Consider the following 20,577-nt stretch of genomic DNA (forward strand, 5'->3'; position numbering starts at 1 on the left):
TAGGTGACCTCTCAGGTCTCTTTTGCCCTGTCTTCTGTGATTGCTGATTCATGTCTTTCTTTTCCACCTCCCTATATATCTTTACTTATGCTACCAGACAGGAATGTTCACTAATCAATTCTATCCCTACAGTTAATGCTTTTTCTTTGTACAGACAGTTGGCTCGAGGAATCAGTTTCAGCTATAATCAAAACAATTTCTTAATAAAAACACTCAACATATGTGAATCGCTCTGTACTTACTCTCTATAAAGTTGAGTTTTAGCTCAAAGAAGAGTTTTTTTTTTTTTTTTAAATAAAATATACAGCATATATTACAGCATGGTTTATTAAACCACTTCTGTCCTTCAAGAAATCTTCACATCATTTTCAAAAGAAACAGCTATGGTTGTTTTAAACTAAAGTCACCTTGTTTCTTATTATTGTGCCATCAGAAATGAAAGTAGTAACAAGAATCTCACAGGTGCACTGAATACAGGTATATTTTACAGCTGTAAGTATTTATAACAGATGATATTTTCAAGTGCCTTCTACTCTTTACAGTTTCCAGTTTTCCTGCCTTCAAAGTCACTTCAGTTTTTAGCAAAGTTTATAATGTAGCAGGGACAAACTGGTGCTATATACAGTGTTTTGCAGTGTTTTCTTCAAGTTTTGAATAACAAACTTTTCTACAGGTGAACAAAACGTTCTTTATAAGGCATTCACGGCTCTAAAAATAGGCTTATTATACTGAGGAGAAAGGCCTTAGAAAGTTCAATTTTCATTTGGAAAAGCCAAGAGATCTGAAACAATATTTGTATAGATCATATAACGTAAATTTCAATTAAGTCATTTGCCCAAGAAAGAATATACCTATCAAAATGGGCTTCAGGAGTTCTTAGATAAATATGAAGGATTAGTTCCTTTCTTACTTACATTTTTCTTCATTTTCTCTTTTTGGAAAGCATTTCTGTTTCCCTGCTGGGCTCAGACAACATATGAAGGATTCGTTTCCTTTACTGTCCAGTGTCTACACAGAGGGAAGAACAGATGTGTTATCAGTATTTGCTTTTATCCTGCTGCCCTTTTTGTTCTAGACACATTTTTGCCAAGTTAATAACTCAATAACGGTAACCGGTAACTCAATAATAATTACATTTGATGGTGTATTAAATAGTAGGTCTTCATTTGTCAATCTTAAAACACTTCTTCAAGGAAGCTAAGCATGGCACTGTGTGATCACACCAAGATATGGACTCAAGATGTGACTTGCTCAAGGGCAGACAGCAGGCCAGTGTCACAACTGGGAATATAGTTGACATTTTCCTGAGCTTTAGTGCAATGTGCTGTTCCCAGTGCTTTTTGCTTCATCATACGGGCATCCACATGATAAAGTTTGGCTACTTCTTTCCTATTTACTTTTATTTTTTCAGGATGAAAATGGGCACCCATTATCAGTTGTTAGCAATGTATGATATCAGAGTCTGTGGTGATAGAACAAGGGGAAATGGCTTCAAGCTCAAAGAGGGTAGATTTAGGTTAGATATAAGGAAAAAATCTTTTACAGTGAGGTGGTGAGGCATTGGAACAGGTTGCCTAGCGATGTGGTTTATGCCCTGTCCTTAGAGACCTTCAAGGCGAGGCTGGATCAGGCCTTGGACAACCTGATCGAGCTGTGGTGTCCCTGTGCATTCCAGGGGAGTTGGACTAGATGGCCCTCAGAGGTCCCTTCCAACTCTAAGGATTCTATGATTCTGTGATATTAGTAAAGTATTAGAAATAAAAGCACAGACATTAGCAATGTATGAACTGCATTAACTTTCTGCAGTTATAGGAAATGAAAATCAGAGTAAGTCACAAAGATCTCTTTCAATGCAGGTAAATTCCAGCCATGCTTGTGCATAACAAAACTACCCTTATTATATATGTATTTACTATAGGCTATTTAAATGCAAAATATCTACCTTTGATCAGCTTGCTATACTATTACTGACTGGGAAGGAAGCCTATGTAAAGAACTCACGTGGGTATTTTACTTCCGTACTATACTTTATACCATATTTACTGCCTATTTGCCTGGGTAATAATAGGCTGCTCTAACAGTAACAACACATACAAATATCAAACTGGTATGAAAGACATGTGCACACACACCCTTTCATAATACTGTACTTAAAATGCATTCCATTGTAAAAAATTTGGAAAGCAATCATGTAGTCACATTAGACAAGTTTTGCACTAAGACATACCAAAGATGTACCAAATTCAGGAGATGATATCTTGACCATTTCAATCAAAGCAAAAGGACTCCTATTAACTTTCACGGGACAGGGAATTTACTCAAATCTATAAATAAGCTCAAAAGAATTAACTGACTGCATTCTATTTAAACCCAATTTTACTTTGCTATGTAAACTTTAACAAAAAATATCTGATTTCATAGAAGTATTCTACCAATTTGATCCTTTATAATATTAGCATACTTTTAAAATGCAAAATCAGAGCTAAATGTTTTAAAAGCCGGCTCTTTAGTGCCGCTCTTCAAATAAAATCACTGGTTTCATTGCTGAACTAGAGTTTAGAAACATATTTTGTACAATATTGCACAAAGGCAAAAATAAGTAGTTAATGAACAGCTCTATATAATTCCCTGTAAAATATTAGCATTTCAGGCAGCATCCAAATGTGTGCTCCCTTTGTAGAGAAGATATGTTGCAGAGATATTCACTGCTATTTAAGTAATCTCATATTCAAACTACAACACAAGACAGTGTTTAATGTTCCAGAGCTTCAAATGATGGAAGAGAGGGGTCTTGAACTAGATGTGCTGACTGGAAAATAGCATCAAATGAGTTGTGAGAAATCCAGTGCAGGCTATTTCAACTGCATCTTGAAGGACTTGCTTTAAAAATTAGCTCCAAATACAAGAAATGTTGCAGACATTAAAAAAAAAATATCAAAACTTGAATGCTGATTCTGTAATTCAGTATACACACAGTATTCACTTCAAAATGAGAACTGGGCAGTTACTTTCTGCAAAGGAAGTATGCAAGGCACTGGAAGTCTGACATTTCTGGCAGGGAGGTTCATGCAGGTGGAGGGACTGAGACTCAGTACCCAACCTGGCATGGTATGGGATGTCATGGCGCCTAATGGCTCCCATGGAAATCAATGTCAAGGCCACATGGCTGCAGCACGCACATTTCCTCACTATTCATATGATTCCTGGTGCAACTGCTGTAAAATATGTTTTGTTCAAGGAAATATTTTGATTTTTCCTTACATAATCACATGACCTATCAGAGACATCAATTAGGCCGTATGCTGTGCTACGTAGGCCAAATTCTCTCACCATACCTGCAGCAATTGGATTACATTTTTGGAAGCCGTGTTTATTGATGCCAACCATACTAACATATCCATGGAAGGACCTCTGAAATCAGCACTGAAGGTAATAGTTTGTGCAAAGAGGAAATTAAAATGAAATCTTTAGATCCGGAGTTATTATTTTGGGTCAGAAGTTCATAGCTGTTGCCTCATTCTGACAAATCAGCAGCATCCTTCAGTAAGGAAAGAGATCATGTGAATACAAATCATAAACATGAGCTGTCCCATTGGACTTCTATACTAGGTGACCAAAATGCTGTTAGGGCCTGAGAAAGGGGACTGGATTAGGGAAGGAAATGACAGTAGACTACGAAGCAAGATCCCCATGAAGTGTATTTTACGTATACTAGAGGCTTTACAGTATCTCTGGGGACTTTGTCTTTTTATCAGATAAACTACTGGGTGGCCATGGACATTCAAGCTAGCAGGAATAAGGCTAGCCCAAAAAAATAATAAGAGACCAAGGAAACGGAGCTATTCCAGGAGTTACGTGAGGGTCTACATAAACATAGATGTAACCTAGACAAGGACAACATCCTATTAAAGTGTATGCATACACCATCTTAGACCTTCATTCTCAGGCACAACACGGTGAGAGTTGTATGCTGCCTTTTACTGCTCCATAGTTGGAACCAATACATCCACTGAAGAAAAGTCACGTACACGGGAAGTGTGCGTGTGTAAAAACACACACTTGATGTTTTTCTCAATTCTCATCACATGTTTCATTCAATAGACTTATTAATCAACCATAAGAAATGAGTTAAGATGTTGAAACAGTCATGGCCTTTGTTCTGTGTCAATTTTGTTGGCTTAGCTGACATATAGCTACAAGGCATGACGGATCAAAGTAATTAAAGTTCCAATCATTTACCTTTCTACATTCAGTGTCAAGACAGCTAGCCTTCACCCTATGTTCAGAGCATTTTCATATTGTTTTAACATGTTATAGCTGCGTCATTTGCCTTGCTGTACTTAAGAATTTGACAGCATTTCCATTATAAAGTTTGTATATGAAGACTTGAGATTCCCTCTGGATTCGAACTTTGCACATAAAATCAGAGACCACAGGCAATCCAAAACCAAGCAGCCATTCTTTCTTTCTTTTTTTTTCCCTCTTTGTTCATTTACTTCAGGGTAATTCAGTCAGGTTTTGTCTATAAGAGAACAAAAATTTGCCAGCTCTGTTTCATTTAGTTTCAAGGTACATTTTCTCTGTTCTGTGAAACTTAAATGAAACATTTTTTGTTCCTGCCATGAAATATGGTAGGTAATTATTCCTCTTCTTTACTCTTCCATCATACACGCTATTTATAAAAGAGAGTATGAAAACATTTCGTCTAATGGAGAACTCTGGGGTATGTGGTAGACAGCGATTTCTGGGTATTTCAAGAATAAGAGGCTGCTGTGTATTTGAATCCAAGCACAAATATAAACAGTAAACTGCATTTTTTGCAGATTAGAGAAGAAAATACATTTTTATTAAGTCAAACAGATAACAAGAATCTTGGGAACAGTATTCACTAACAAAATACCAGCAAGCACTTGTAAAAAAAAAAAAAAACAACCTGTAGACAAGCAAAATAACTCACAACCAGTGAAAATAACTGTCTCCAGGAGTCTTTCCCTCTCTATACCTTCTCTTTAACCACAGCTCACCTGTTGCCTAAATAGCCTGGCTGGATCCACCAGGCTGTGGGGTGGGAAGTCATCTACATCTCATCACCGTTTGCACAGGATCTAAGGGTTTATAGTCTCCTGTGCCCTCATGTTCTACCCACTGCACAAAATTCAACTCTAATACAAAGAAAACACAGTCTTCCCAGGTTTACTATGATGCTGCAATATCGGATGCCCTCATAAGCTTTGCTTTCACAACAGCTGTACAAAATCTGATGGTTTTATTGCACTTTAGAGATCGATTATAAAGGTGTAGAGTCCACATAATTTGCCACAACAATCTGAGTTTGGGGCAAAAAAACACTCAGCTTACACCCAGAAGTAGACCTTTACTCAATTTGTTATAGTCTGCAGGACTCCACAATGCACACAGACTCTTCCAGTCACATACCAGGCCTTCAGAAGGATGAGAAGATCAGATGGCTTCAGGAATGTTACTGCAGTTGCTAGCAGCTATTCTGTCCCTATGTGGAAGGATTTGAGGAAACAGTGACAAAGGGAGACAGAGGAGACATAAGCTTTCTCCTTCCATGTTATTTGCATTGTTTGTAGAAAACATTCCTGAACAAAAAGGGAGGATAATTCAAATTGAATGTCATTTATAATGAATACCTCTACCAGTATTTTTATAAATAAAACAGAGAGCAATTACTATTCTTCTATGTATTTATAAGAAACAGGCAATGCACTGCACAATGTTAAAAAAAAATAAAACAATAGAAGGACATCCCGTTCCTCAGAAGTTTAGGGCTGATAAATCATAAAACATCTCCTACTTTGTCAGCCATTACAGCCCTGTCTTGTGTCAAACTCAGTCAACATGTTTTACTATTTACCTTGATTAGAGTAGTACCAAGCCCAAATTTCTGTCATTCTTCCCATTGTCATCTCACTTTTCTCCCTTCGATGACTTTTTAAAGTTCCCAAAGCATGAAACATTCACTTTGATGCTGCATCACATCCAGTTAGAAAGCTCTGGCATGTACTGTTATATTTAAACCAACATGCAAATGTAATCAGGAATGACACGTCGTCCCAATAATGCAGTCACTCAGCTTTGAGAAACTCAAACAGACAGATGATAAAAGAGAGATTCTCACAGCCACAGGTTTGGGCTTTTGGAAATGAGTCTCCAAGTCAAATCTGAAGGAAGTTTCAGTCTTTAAAACATTCGGTCATGGGTCTAAAGCTGGCCATTGAAGCCTGATGGAGAAGGCCCGCAATCTGCAGGACATCACCATAGCTATAAAAGCTGAATATGCCACTCTGAAGGTTTTCCTTCCCCATCTCCACAACTGGCTAATAACAGTCACACTCAAACATCCCCATCTACTGAACCCAAGAATACAGCTGGAAAAAAAGTGAGATTTTTCTCACCTCTTGTCCACCTAATTCTCATTAATATTTATTAACAAGACAAGATTGTGCAAACATCCTTTCTGCAATAGCCCTTCCACGTCCCACTCAGTGGCCAGGAAAAGCGGGAGTCCTGCAGGTCAGGGTGGGAGGCTATTCTCACCGAGAAACACTCAGCATGAATCACCCCAAAACGTGCTCTGTGCACGTTGGTAAAGCAAATCCTGCTGCCAGCGATCGCTGTCTGCCCACAGCCATCCGGGCTAAGGACACTCAGTCCCAGTGGAGGGTTTACTGATGGTATTTCATGCCTTAAGCTGCACGCACACACACACACACACACACACTTGTGTGGGCTTCCTGTATAAGTGTGACCCTCAGCGTTTTACTGGCAATATTGATTTTGGCTTTACAATGCTCCTGTTATCCTTATTATAAAGACAAGGAAAAAGGCACAGCTAAATGACTTATCAAGGCTGACAAAAAAGTGAGTGTCGGAGCTGAGAATAGAAAGCAGATCACCTGAGGTTTCACTTCTGGAAACGTTTCCCCTTTCCTCTTCCTTTGAATCTTTGTTTAGTACTGAGGCAGGTCATTTGAAATCTGGGCAATATTCAGATAGGTTTGCTTTTCCCAGAAGGAAAGAAAGCTTTCCAGGCTCACTTTACAGAGGGAGCCAGCCTGCTTGGGCTGCTGAGGTTTTGCAGCTCTCACAGGACGCTGAAAAATCCAGCAATCAGACCTGTGCAGCCGGAACGCTTCCACAGGAGATGGCGATGCTCAGAAACAGCGCATTATCTAAAAACAGCCTCACACAATATGTTTCTATGGACATCAGAAACTAATCTTTGAAACGGTCCCTGATGAGGGCCATGCTGGCCCGAGCTGCATTCTGAAAACGTTCCAATTCCTCCTTTGTATCCGGTGTGTGTTTATTGGAGAAAGAGTAAGTTCTCGTTTAAATTCTGCACGTGTATTTGCACTGCGACCTTTTTAGGTGTAACCTCATGGCTCTATCTGAAAACTGGTCATAAAACGCAACTCATGATAAAGAACTGCTAGGTGATTTTATACAACTATAATTTTATGCTCTCAAAAGGCAGAATATGTAATTCCTTAAACCATGGATGGGAACGCGGTGATTCTGGGCTGGATTTTTGTTTTCAAAGCCAGCACCATGAGAATAAAGCCAACTCCAGCCAATGATACAAATAATGAGTTAAACAGATACTCATTTTTGCTGATTTTGATGTAGAGTAGAAACCAATGTGAAGTCTCACTGAAGTAAGGATGCTACACAAATGCAGATGCAAACAGCTCCAGCAGCAGATGCCAGTGATCTTGGTGTTTTTATATGATTTTACCTGTAACTGCTACAGCAGTGTTTACACAGTCTCCTAAATCTGCCACACTTTAATAATTTCCAGCATATCCTATCCTTGTATGAAAGAAATACTGCTGACCACTGTAATGAGCAAACAACAGGGCACCCTGGAAAATCTCATTTTAAGCAAACTTCTCTTCTTGCATTAATTTATTGCACTCCAGAACTGCTCAGGCTGTAACACTACAGTAAACAGCTTCTGAGTAATGTAGGGGTCAAAAGCAAAGGAAGTCACAAGATCGAACCCAAATATTTAGTATTGCTCAGTTCCCTATAAGGCCCTGCACAGAACAACCCTGAGCTCAGTGCTGCTCTGCCCAGCTGCACTGATCCACCTGGACAAATTAGGAAAAAACACTTAAATGTAGAGACACTGTACACATTTCCTATGCAGTAAACATATTCTGAGGTGTCATAATAGCTAATTTATGAAAATAACTATATAATTAGAAACTACACCTGTTTCTCTGGCCCTCTCTTAAAGGGCAATTGTATTTACACCAAGCAACTATTGCACATACTCACACTGAACAGACTCCAGAAATGTTTGGCTGGCTTGGAAGACTCTGAGCAATCCTTTGAGCAAGACTGAGAAGTCATCAGGTTTCCCAGTAAGCTGTAACAGAGATCTGCAAGGATTTGCTTTGGACATTAGCTGGGGGAGCAAACTGAAACCTTCTGGTAAAAGATATAAAATAGAAATCTTCATTGAAAAATAATTTACTCATTGCCTCCTGGTCATAACTCTAGTGAGCCAACTCAGCTGTAACACACAAATTAAGAAAGTCTACATTAGAACTTTGTTCTAATCTGATTTTCTAAATACTTATAGGTCAGGTTCGGAGCTGTTTAGAACACAGACAACTACATTCACGTCCCAAAACAGAGAACACACATTCAGGTGTGAGTCTAAATGAGAAGACACAGTTGCCCAATATTTGCAAATGAGTCCATCTAGAGATATTTCCCCCCACTGCAGAAAGCACAATGATGTCCATCCTCAAGCCCTTTGTCTAGGTCTTAATTATTTACACCAACTAGAAGACCTGAACAATCAGATTCACGTTCCTTGCTCAGAGAGAAAGGCAGGGCACAATAGGAAAGCTGCTACACGCACAATATTTCTACCCACTAAAGAGTGTCAATGAGTATTTAAAGCCTAAAAAGACTTAGCAGGAAGGTGGAGGTGCAGCAAGGTAGTGAGATATGAGCCATCTGGATCTCCCCACAGGTACTTAGAGATTGCCCACATGTCGTGCACCTGCAGGGAAGGAAACAGTTGTCTGCATTTCTGAACTGACAGCAATATTGCATCCCAGCGGGTACAGGAGGACTACGTGGTGCCATTTAAACTAGAGGCATACTTTGTAACTACATCAGCATTTTGCTTTTCTGCTACACACATATTTTATTTCAGCTGACAACAGTCTCCCCGTCCAGATTTGTAGGGACACAACATATTAGAAAAACATTTCAGAGTTCAAATTTGGGCTTCAATTCAGCAGCTAGCACCGACCTAGCACATCCCTTAAACATTTCTAGCGCGTTCACTGTTCTGAGAAGTACTTGCTATAACTAGAAACCCCGAGGCAACAAAATAACCATGTCTGGATAATTCCAAGTTTACAGACAGCTCCCTGTGGAGTAGTGCAGATACTGCAGTAACAGAAATGTTTGTATGTTCTGTCAGATTACACCTACACCACGCCAACAGCGGACAGACCCCCCAGCACCACTTCTGTCTGCATGGCGTCTGTAAGTGCAATTGTTGGACACAACATTTCTATTTACACCAACGTAAATACCTCTCTTCAAGAACAAATCAGGTTTTTATTACCCTTCCTTCACCTAGAACATCTTCTCATGCTGACAATGCCAAAAGGGATCTCCTGCCTCATCAAGTCCATCATGGCGCAATAGTTGGTTTATAATTGCTTTCCTACTGCAGTCCCATTCTACCTTTACCCATTTAAACAAGCTAATAAACATTTTGCCACTCCGGAATATAATCTTGTACATTTTCCTCAAGAGGACTGGAAACAGAGTTGCAAGGGTGGTTTAAGTGCATTGAAGTTGATGATATTGAACAGTTTTTTGCCCAAACGGGAATTTACCCAGATCTAACTAATTCCATCATTTGTTCATTTTTCAGGACTAAGTTCATCTAATTCACCCCAAACTTGCCAATAGAAAGCAGCTGAAAGAAAAAAACTAGCTGGCCCTCAGTCTTATGGGAAATTTACTGAGTTTCTGAAAACGTTTCCTAAAACATCTCCAATTTCCTTCCTCGACATCGGTAAAAACCAACGGTAAAAATGTTTTCTTGACACAACAGCTGGTCAATTTTAACAACTTCCAAAACTCTGCTTATCACCTGAAGGGTTACCTTCATCTCTTCTAGGATATTTTCTTAGAAATTAATTACTGAGATGAAAACTTTCCAGATGCATTCATAAGGATATGGATACTACTCTTTAAAAGGGCTTGTTTCTAGAGGAAATATTTTGCTCTTTAAATGTTTATGTGTTATAGCACCTCTCTAAAACGCAGTTCTACTGCCCGAATGTGGATGCCCAGCTATTCAACTCTACTCCTTCAAAAGGAGTCTTGTCCTTCTAATGCACCAAGGGAAGGCCTCTCAACAAAAGGCCGATTACAGCATAAGTTTTTAACAACCTACAGTCAAAACACTAATATCTACTGAAGATAAATAGCAAAACATGATCCTAAATTTCAGAAACATCTTCTGTTCACAATTTTCATCAAAACATACAATTTGACACCCCTGTGTCAACTGGGAAATATAACCATTTTTCTTCAAAAATGGCTTTTCTGAAGTCTTTCCCCAGGCTTTTCTGAAGTCTTTTTATCGTGAAGTCCAAACCATTTCTATAACAAACAGGAAGATTTTTTTCTTTCAATTTAGAATGACAACTTGTTCAAAATATTATTCAAATGTATGTAGAAAAAAGCTTTCAAAAAAACTCTCCCGTCATAAATGAGAACAGTCATTTTGAGTGGAATGACATATTTCATTTGCCCTAAAATTATGGTTTACTTTTGCATCTCCAAATTACTCATTCTAAATAGGCATAAAATGAACATTACAAAAGTCTCTTCTTCATTCTCAGAAAACAAACCCTGGTGAACGTGGAGGCTTTCATTCTGCATCTTGGTGCTTAGCACTGCAAAGCCTTCCTGCAGCCCCAAGAAGACTTCTAGGATGTATGCGCTCAAACCCTCAGGAAGAATTCCAACTGCAATAAGAACTGACTCAGAGTCAGAATTCAGTGGATAACTTCATTATGCCCTTTTGTACTTCTGTGATCTATCAAAAATTATTATTTTATCACAACAAAGAACTTAGGAAGTTGGCATAACAGGTGAAGAATAGACAGTACCAAGGGGGATGGGAAGGATCGGTGCAAGATTGGAAAATTCTGCTCTGAAATATGAGTATGAAGTAGGGTTATGTGGAAGAGGATATCACAAAAAAATGTTTGAAGTATTTTCCTTAAAAAGCATCAGGAAGAAAGGAAGAGTGAGAGAAAAGTTTCAGTTTTGATATCCTTTGAAGTGTTTAATCATAAATCCTAAATTCATGCAACTGCTGTTTCAGCAGCAAAGAGAATGGATTCACATTATCAAACAGATCTTCGTGTTTTGGCTCAGAGATTATTGTGCCTTTCTGTTCTCAAATCTTCGTGTTTGAAGTTTGAGGTCTTCATGTTTATGGATGTGCTGTTAGCTAAGGAAGCCAAGAGTATCCATGTTATTGCCACACCTGATAGAACAAAATATTGCAGTTGGTTTGTCACAAAATCATAATGTAGGATCCCACTTTGTAAGAAAATACATACGTACATATATTCTTACTGTTTTCATCCAAATAGAAAACATGAAATTCTCCTTTTTCCAAATTTTTTTTAACTTCAGAATCAAGGAGCAAACATACAAAAACCACTAAAAGTTTCTGAAGCACTTCTGAACATTACACAGCTGAAACAGAAAGAAGCTATACAGGAAAATGGGTTGATGCTGAAGTGGAAATTAGAGGAAAAAAACAACACATCAAAAAGCCTGCAGAATTTTCTCTGAAGAACACGAAGTAGCTATTCCAGTGAACTGGCTGATTGCATGATGCCAACAGCTGAAGCAAAAACTGAGACCTCTCAACAGTCCTAGAAACATCACTGTCTTGCTAAGTAACCTCAAGAAAAAGCACAGTCTTCGTGTTACATTTCCAAAACTGAAATTCTGCTTCAAAAAACTGAAACAGGACTTTATTTTTTTTAATTTAAGTTCAGAAATTTTTCACATTTCTTTCCCAGAGAAAATCTCAAGTTTTGATCAAACAGAAGTTTTGGATGGAAAGCCTTTACTCAATGTGTTTGATTAACAAATGTCATTGTAAAAACCACGTGTCTAACTCCCATAATAGATGCATCCAGTTTCAACACACAATCATTTCCCATAGAGCACGCTCCCCACCTCAAATACCTGCTAGGTAGGGTAGGTAGAGTTAGTGTAGAATGGTAAGGTTGTGGTTGGACTTGATGATATTGAATGTCTTTTCCAACCTGAGCAAGTCTATGATTCTATGAGATACATAACCTGCAAAGCCAGGAGCAGAGGGGAATTTGTCTGGTGACACACTGAGGACCTATCACTCCACGTTGCTCCCTCATGTGACATACCCATCAAGGGGATACTCACAGAAGGTTCCTTTCACAAGAGCTGAAGCGACCCACAGGCGTGATATTTTGCTCATCTCTGACAACTGTGCAATGAGGAAGAGCGCAGCTTGGCTGCATGTGGCTTCATGTAACTGCACATCAATAAGCACTGTAGATGACAAACAGAAGAACGGTGCTGAAATATACTGTGGTTGGCAGCTGCGGGTGAGGAAAACTTTTGGCATATACGAGCACAGAAGTTTACATGGAGGCAGATGACTTACCAAACAGTTGCTTACTTTCTGAGTTTGACAAGTGTTTTGTTTCTGTGCTGACGATGGACCTCAGCTAAACGTACTGTTGCACTGAGATTGATGGCTGCAATTCACATTTCAAGTGCTGCCCATTTCATTCACAATCAGCAAATGCACAAGGACAAGGGAGGTTTAATGGCATGGACCGTTTTATCAGAACTCGGTGGAAGCAAATCTCTGCCGAAATATTTGTCGAGCTTGGATACTTCAACTAAAACATAGAGCAGTCGGCCCAGGATAGTAAGGCCACGTGGTAAGGAGATCACAGCTGCCATCTTATGAAGTGTATGAAAGCCAACAGAGGTCTCTGGAAAGGCACTGACAGTTGTGCTTAGGGGCCACTATGAAGTGTGATGAAATCTGGCAAAGGAAAAGCACAATCCCATGCCGTTTGGTCAGGTGAAAATATCTCCAAGGTCCATTTTGGTAAGCAACGGGTTCACCTACAGCCTCCAAACCTGCACAGGTACCACAAGGGAGATCTGCATGAGAAGAAGCTCTGATGGGCCTGTGCACAAAACCCAGGTAGTGAAGAACAGTGTGAGTGAACAGTGCGTTCCATGGTCTGTTCTCCAAGGTTGCTCTGAGGTCATGGTCTTGATCTGCTCTGAGCAGTGCCATGGGGTTTCCCTTGGGCAATGCCCAACATCAGCACCATACTCCAACTAACCATGGCTATTAAGGATTCAGTGTAAGTTCCTCTGAGCGTAGACTTGCGAGCTCTGACATCCTGGCCAAATACCAACTTGGATAATTATTTTGCCTACCTAAATGTCCCCGTTTTCATTCGAATAAGGTATTTCTCATTTCCAAAGCTGTTATACAGTGCTGTTGAGCGCTGTTAAACAGCTGTAACATTTCACCCCAGAGATGGCTGCATTTCACTTGTGGGTGATGTGATCCAAAGAGTTTGAATATCAGTTTAATCACTTTGGCATCCTTCAGGAACAAAGTCACTATTTAAATGTAAGATTATTGTAGAGAATAAAATTGTCAATAAATGTAGTAATGTCTATCTTTAACTATAAGCAATTACAGAGCTAATCTCCAGCTCTCAAAAAATAACACCAGATGGTATTTTTTAGAAAAAGTCAAATGTAGAATTATTTTTTTTTTTTTGCATTTTTCAGTACATCATGATGGCAAATAATATTATGTGAATCCTGCAAGTACAAGAAAAATCTGCAAGTATAACATTCTCCTCTTCCAGCGAACATCCTGTGAATTCATAAATATTTACATTTTGCAAGTTATAATTATGTAGCACTGGAGGAAAAAAAAAAAGCAAAAAAAAAGTGACTGTATATACAAATATATAAAAGAACATTCATAAATTAAAAATGTGCATTGTTCTGAAAATGATACCTACTGTGTTTTTACGTCTTTATGCTGAACCATAGGATAGCTTCCTACCTCTCTCTCAGCTGGGTAAAAATTATAGTTGTAGGTTTGAATGGCTATTGATTTCTTATTATAGTTTTTATTAATAGCTGTAAGTTGTTATGTATGAACTTCGCTTGGTAGGAATTTGCTGAAGGAGAAAGAAAACTTGGTATTACTATGCGGATAATCCTCCTTCACAAACTAACAAACAGTTACAGATGCATGCTAAATATATATAATTTGGTGGGGGGGCTGGGGGGAGGACAACACAAAAACAAAGCAAAAATAAAATATAAAACCTAAATTGGTACAGTTAAATGCTATCTTGTTATTGATTTCTTTTTGAGTTGAATTTTTTGTACTTGTTAGCTTGATGAAGCAATTCGTGCACTAGAGGATAATTTCAGCAGTAATGAATCTATAGTGCACAAAAGTCTTAAAGTTGAGATTTCTGTTGCCTGAGTCCTACTTTGCAGCAGAACCACGGTAACTGCTCACTGAAGACTATATTTACTGATGGAATTTTAACATTCTGATTCATGAATAATCCATGAACAGATGCTGGTTTTTTATTTTTTTATTCATTTATTTTACAAATTCAGGTGTTATTTGAAGTTGTTTCAAGACTTTACCCAAAGGTGTTTGAACCTCTGGGTTGTTTGTGCTTTTTTTGTTGTTGTTTCATTATTCTTCAACTATTCATTTAAAGGTAGATTGTCTCTTCATAAAATTAATCCTTTCCAATGTAAAAAAAAAGGCTGAACAAGTGATCCACGTCTATAACTCACATTACAACTTTTTTAGAAAAAAATAATGAATTCACAAAATTATTTTGTCTTTTGTGTGTGTGTAAATTCATAATACACTTATTGCTAAATGGTCACTTTCTCTGAATGTTCTTTTGAAAACTGCGTAGCTGTTTATGACAAACAGAAAAGGATTTATGAATATGAAAGTAACTATGATTTTAACTCTCTTAAGTATTCTTTCATACTGCTGATATAAAAACAAAACCATAGTGACAGCACCTTTCCCTCACAAACAGACTTCCACAGTCCATTTTTCCAGGACTGCTTTTCTCTTTTCCCATGCTTCTACAGAAAAAAAGACAGGCATTCCTCACTCATAGAATCATAGAATGGCTTGGGTTGGAAGGGACCTCAAGGATCATCAAGGTCCAACCCCCTGCCACAGGCAGGGCTGCCAACCTCCACATCTAACACCGGACCAGGCTGCCCAGGGCCCCATCCAACCTGGCCCTGAACATCTCCAGGGATGGGGCATCCACAGCCTCTCTGGGCAGCCTGTTCCAGCGCCTCACCACTCCCATAATAAAGAACTTCCCCCTGATATCCAACCTAAATCTTCCCTCCTTCAACTTAAAACCATTTCCCCTTGTCCTGCCATTATCTACCCTTGTAAAGAGTTGACTTCCCTCCTGTTTGTAGGCTCCCTTCAAGAACTGGAAGGCTGCAATGAGGTTACCCCACAGCCTGCTCTTCTCCAGGCTGAAGAAGCCCAGCTCCCTCAGCCTGTCTTTGTAGGAGGGGTGCTCCAGCCCTCTGATCATCTTTGTGGCCCTCCTCTGGACCCACTCTTGCTTTCTGTTTTGAAGCAAGTCAAATTGCACCCATGCCATCTAGTTTATTGCATGAGAAGCCTGCAAATACAGCAGGTGACTTTCTAAAGCAGTTTTTACCTTGTTAACATGTGCAATATTACATTAATCAACTCAAAAATGTCACCACAACTGCTAGACGTAGTCAGGTTTCCAAATCGCTGACAGCAGTTGGTTCTAAAGCTCTTTGGTGTTCGTCTCCATAACATGAATCCTTCCCTCTTATCCTTGAGTTAGATCCCTCCAGCCAATGCTCCTTCCCAACAGACAGATATAGAGAGCAGACCCCAACTCCAGAAGGCAACACAGGGTAGCTTATTAGAGCTGCAGCCTCCACACTGACCTGGCCATCTGCAGAAGATTTACATGATAGTCTAACAAGGAGGTTTATTTCCGAATTTGGCAAAGTCTTTGAATATCTTCATCACTTTTCAGAGCTCTAAGGAGCCTGGCTCATACTGCTGAGCACCAGGCATGACAGTCCTTTCAAGACAGGGATGAAGACCTTCACTTCAGATATTAAACAAGTTAGAGATTTTTGTATACACTTGCAAGACACAAGGCTTTTTTCTTTGGTTGGTTGGTCGGTTTCTTTTTTTGTAGCGATGGGGCAGTGTATTAATTGTATGATTTTTATTCCTGAATCTTTTTCCCCTTGCAGCATCTTCATGGAAGCTTGTAGCTGATTCATTAGCTCAGGTATGTTTATATGTTACCACATATTTCAATGTCTTAAACGTACTAATCCCCCTCTAGTTGACAGCACTTATGTTGCAATGACCTGCAGTCATCTGATCAACTTTCAGAATACTTACTAGCTATAATCAAATATATTCTCATCTCTTATTTGAACAAATCAAACAGAAATTGAATACATTTTTTTATGAACACTAGCAATATGTTCTCTTCTCTGATAATTTTGACATTAAAATTCCATTTTAATAATCCCATCCTTCAGGCTTTGCAGACTCTTAAGGTATTAAAGCAAAAATTATCCTAAGCAGTTAGATTATAATGTATTTAAAGATTAGACATTTCATGTTGAATATTAACTGCTCCACTTCCCAGGGAAAAAAAAAAAAATGCAGGTTTCTTTTTCTTGTATGATTTATACATTTTTGATAGGTTAACTATACAAAGTTCAAACCTTTTATAAAAGATATTAAAAAATGCACCTATACTCCTGCATTATATTCAAAAGTATGCATAAAGATAAGAGGAAATATTTTTCCTTAGTTTACTAGCATATTTTGATGCTTACAAAATACACAAAATGGCTGTTCAATCTCAACACATTCTAAGCCAAGGCAAGGTTTCAAACACTTTACAATCCAAAAAACTTTTACTGACTTCTCATAAAAGGTGGGATTTACATAGGACTTTGGGTTTCATCATGATGAAAAGGTACAAGCACTACCTTATCATTTGATAAAAAGCAGATATACTAAAAATGTAACTTTTAGCCAAACTCATGCATTTTAGCTAGCTCACAACAATCAATGATAAAAATATTGTTTGTGTGGGGAAGTATTCTACACTTAAAATTAACCAGCAGGAAGAATACGTAGCATAGCCAGAGTAGTTACAATGCAAAAACAGGATAGCAGGAGACCTAAGACTGACATGACAAATGGAAACCATAGGAATAAAAAACAGTATTTAGCCATGATGTGTATTTGACACCTGAAATAAAAACTGGAGTAAAACGTCACTGAGAATGTAATAATTTGCTTAAAAGCGGAGAAGCTGTGCGATGGTAAGTGGTAAAATAGGTATCTGATGTCAAAGATTTCCTCGCTGCTTGCTCTTAACTCACTCACCTGCCATGCCCTGTCTCTACGCATCCTCCCATTCCCTCTGAAGGAGCCCCTGCTCCTCTTGGGCATCAAGGAGAAGCAAATACAGTAAGACCTGCAGCCCTGGCTTTCTGCTCTGCTTTGTGCTGGCAAAGCTAGCTTTGGTCTTAAGCCCACCTTGTTACTTATACTCAACCTGCTTATTTATTATTTTCTTTGGTGCTTGAATAACAAGGAATGCTCTAATACAAATAACCACCCAAAACCAGCTCCCCGAATTTGTTTCCTGCACGGACACAGTCCTGCTGCTGACCAAACCAATCTACTTTGCAATAAGCACTGGAAGCACCAAACAAAAGTCCACCTAGGAAGTCAATGTAGAGTATGTCATAGAATTGCAGATCATCCCAAGTTGGAAGGGACTTGTAAGGATCACTGAGTCCAACTCCTGTCCAGCTTTAAGCTTACTCACAGTCTTACTCCGCAATATCTTCTCTGTGCAAACAAACATTCACATATAGACCAAAAAAAGTGCCTTTTTCGAGGTTCAACTTGTGAACGTGCAGCTTGCCGTGCACCTCAGAAGGCTCCAGCACTCTCCTGCTTGCTCTCCCAGCAGCACTGACCCACTTGCAGGACTCCCACTCCTCAAGGCAACCATCACAGGCTGTTTCTTCTCTTCTTGTATAAATAGCAAGGGGGAAAGAGATCTCTTTCCATTGGTGGGTAAACAACATCAGAGACAGCCTGGCTTTGTTTCCGTGCTGCATGACACCATAAATACACACCCTTTCCTGGACCATTACTCGCTCATTTTTTAAACAATGTGCTTATGCTATTAGAAGTGTATTTTGGGTTATTTCTGCGGAACATTTAGCGTATTTTCTTTGTCCTTTTGCCTTGCCCTTCAATTTTGACCATGATGGATCTAAGCATATTTAGGACATTAAGGGCAAACTAAATTGTTGTTTATACTGTTAAATGTAAAAAGCATAATGGTAGGGTAGTGTCTGTATTCTGGAAAATAAGTACACTTGTCTGATTTTTATTACATATCTTCTCCATTGACGTGTACTGAGCAAATTGTGGGGTCTCTGCTGAAAATGCAACATGAAAGTTTAATACAAATCTCCATAGGATGCGTCAACCTGAGCAAATGCTCAGCGACTCAGAACAAAGGGAAAAATACTTTTATTCTGGGAGAGACTGCAAGAATGCCTAAACAGATCCAGTGCAATCACGGAGTCACAGATAGCCAATGGACATGAGATTTCTCCTTAATCAACCACCACAGATAGTAACTGTCATCATCTGCCCTTGCCCCATAGTCAGATCCTGGGCCAGACACTGAGCTTTAGGCTCCAATATCTGTACGTGATGCAGCTCATAGAGAAATGCCTGCAAAATCCAGAGACAACAGTCCATGAGGGCTTTTTCTAAGATGCACAGTCTGGAGGTCTGTACAAGGACTGATAATCCATCCACAGCTCTCTGAACGTACATTCACAGCTTTACATGCCCAGATGTTTTCTGATTAATAATGAGGTCAGCCATAATGCCAAAAACATGGCCTTGTAGTTCTCCAACACTCTTGGAAAGCCATGGAGTGTTTAAGGAGGATGGAAATATTAAATACAACATACATATAAAGCACAATAAATCAAAGGAATTTGTTTAGAAGAGAAGCACAGCAATTGTATATCCCACAATTACACTTTCTGACATAAAACTGCTGTATGTCTGACCTAGTCCTCTGATTTCACCCCTTCTTGCTTTTGATGATGATCCTTAAGAAAATACCCTTTTTTTTTATTGTACTTTGCTATTTCCAAGGTCAAAATTCGAAAATGATGAGCAAATCTGTGCAGACGACTGGAACACCCAACCCCAAACAAACCTGAGGGAGAGACACCACTGCACCAATCCAACCAGCCTTGCTTCTCCCTTGGAAGGCTCTTAACACTGCCACAATGACCACTCCACTCCACTGCTTTTGCTTTCACAGCTTCGCATTCAACCACAGACTGAGATGTCTGAAGCCCAGCACCTAACTGCTGAGCACTGCTCCTACTACCCAAATGTCTCTCGGCCCCATAAAACCCCAGGAAGGACCCCATTAGACCCAAGGGCCTGTCCTACAGTGCTGCACTCTGGCCCCCACCCCAGGAAACACCATTTGGGGACCATGGAGGAAACACAGCTCTTTTTCCAGGCTCACGCAGCACCACCTATAGACAAAACACATCACATTGCTCTGGAGTACTTTGGAAATGGAAAATACTGCTTCCTTTGTCACCCCTTGAAAATGCGAAGTGCGTAAGACAGCGACTGATGCCTCCCCACTGCTGGACATCAGGAAACAAATCGTGCCCTGAGAGATGCGAGGCATCCCATTCTCCTTAGCACTGAACCTAAAGATGACAATTTGCAGCATACTGAGAAGTGAAAATGTGAGTACAGCGAGGAAAACACAAAAGGAAGGAAAGACAGTTTACACATAAATAGACATCTATTTCATAGGATGTGTTTTCTATTGGATTTCAGGAAAAAAAACAACCAAGCACATACTTCTGAGACAGAAATAAAGTCCTTGAATCTAGACACTTGTTGCAGAATTTAGATGTTACTTGATATAGAGCTAATAAAAACGCATGCTCTTTGAATTAAAATATTCCTGATAAACTTTCCTTATTCTGGCTGTTCTCCTAATTTAATTAATTTTAGAACTTTGGATGAGTTCAAACTTATAACATTTGGGATTTTAAATTCAGGATTTTATGTCGCATTTTATGCCAGTTAGTGATAATGACATATCTTGAACTTCAAAGGTGTCTAACCAATTAGGGATTCTCTGCAAGAGAAAATTTAGAGAGAAAAAAAAATTAAAAGAAAAACTGTATGGAAGAGTTTTCTACAAATGCTGAATATTAAGCACAGTTTGAGAGTATTTGTGTAGTATTACAAGAACAGTTTGCTTTTAAATTCTGGTTAATTTGAATTTTCAG

General features: G+C 39.0%; 1 long non-coding RNA gene across 2 annotated transcripts in view; it reads right to left on the minus strand.

Moving 5' to 3' along the window:
* The window catches only part of LOC110400467, a 485,666-nt gene continuing 465,628 nt past the window's right edge, over positions 540–20,577 (minus strand). For both annotated transcript variants that reach the window (XR_002439868.1, XR_002439867.1), the window contains exon 8: positions 540–1,008. This is a non-coding gene — a long non-coding RNA (uncharacterized LOC110400467). The remainder of the gene's footprint in view (positions 1,009–20,577) is intronic.

This window comes from Numida meleagris, chromosome 5, assembly GCF_002078875.1.
Source record: "Numida meleagris isolate 19003 breed g44 Domestic line chromosome 5, NumMel1.0, whole genome shotgun sequence".
Classification (NCBI taxonomy): domain Eukaryota; kingdom Metazoa; phylum Chordata; class Aves; order Galliformes; family Numididae; genus Numida; species Numida meleagris.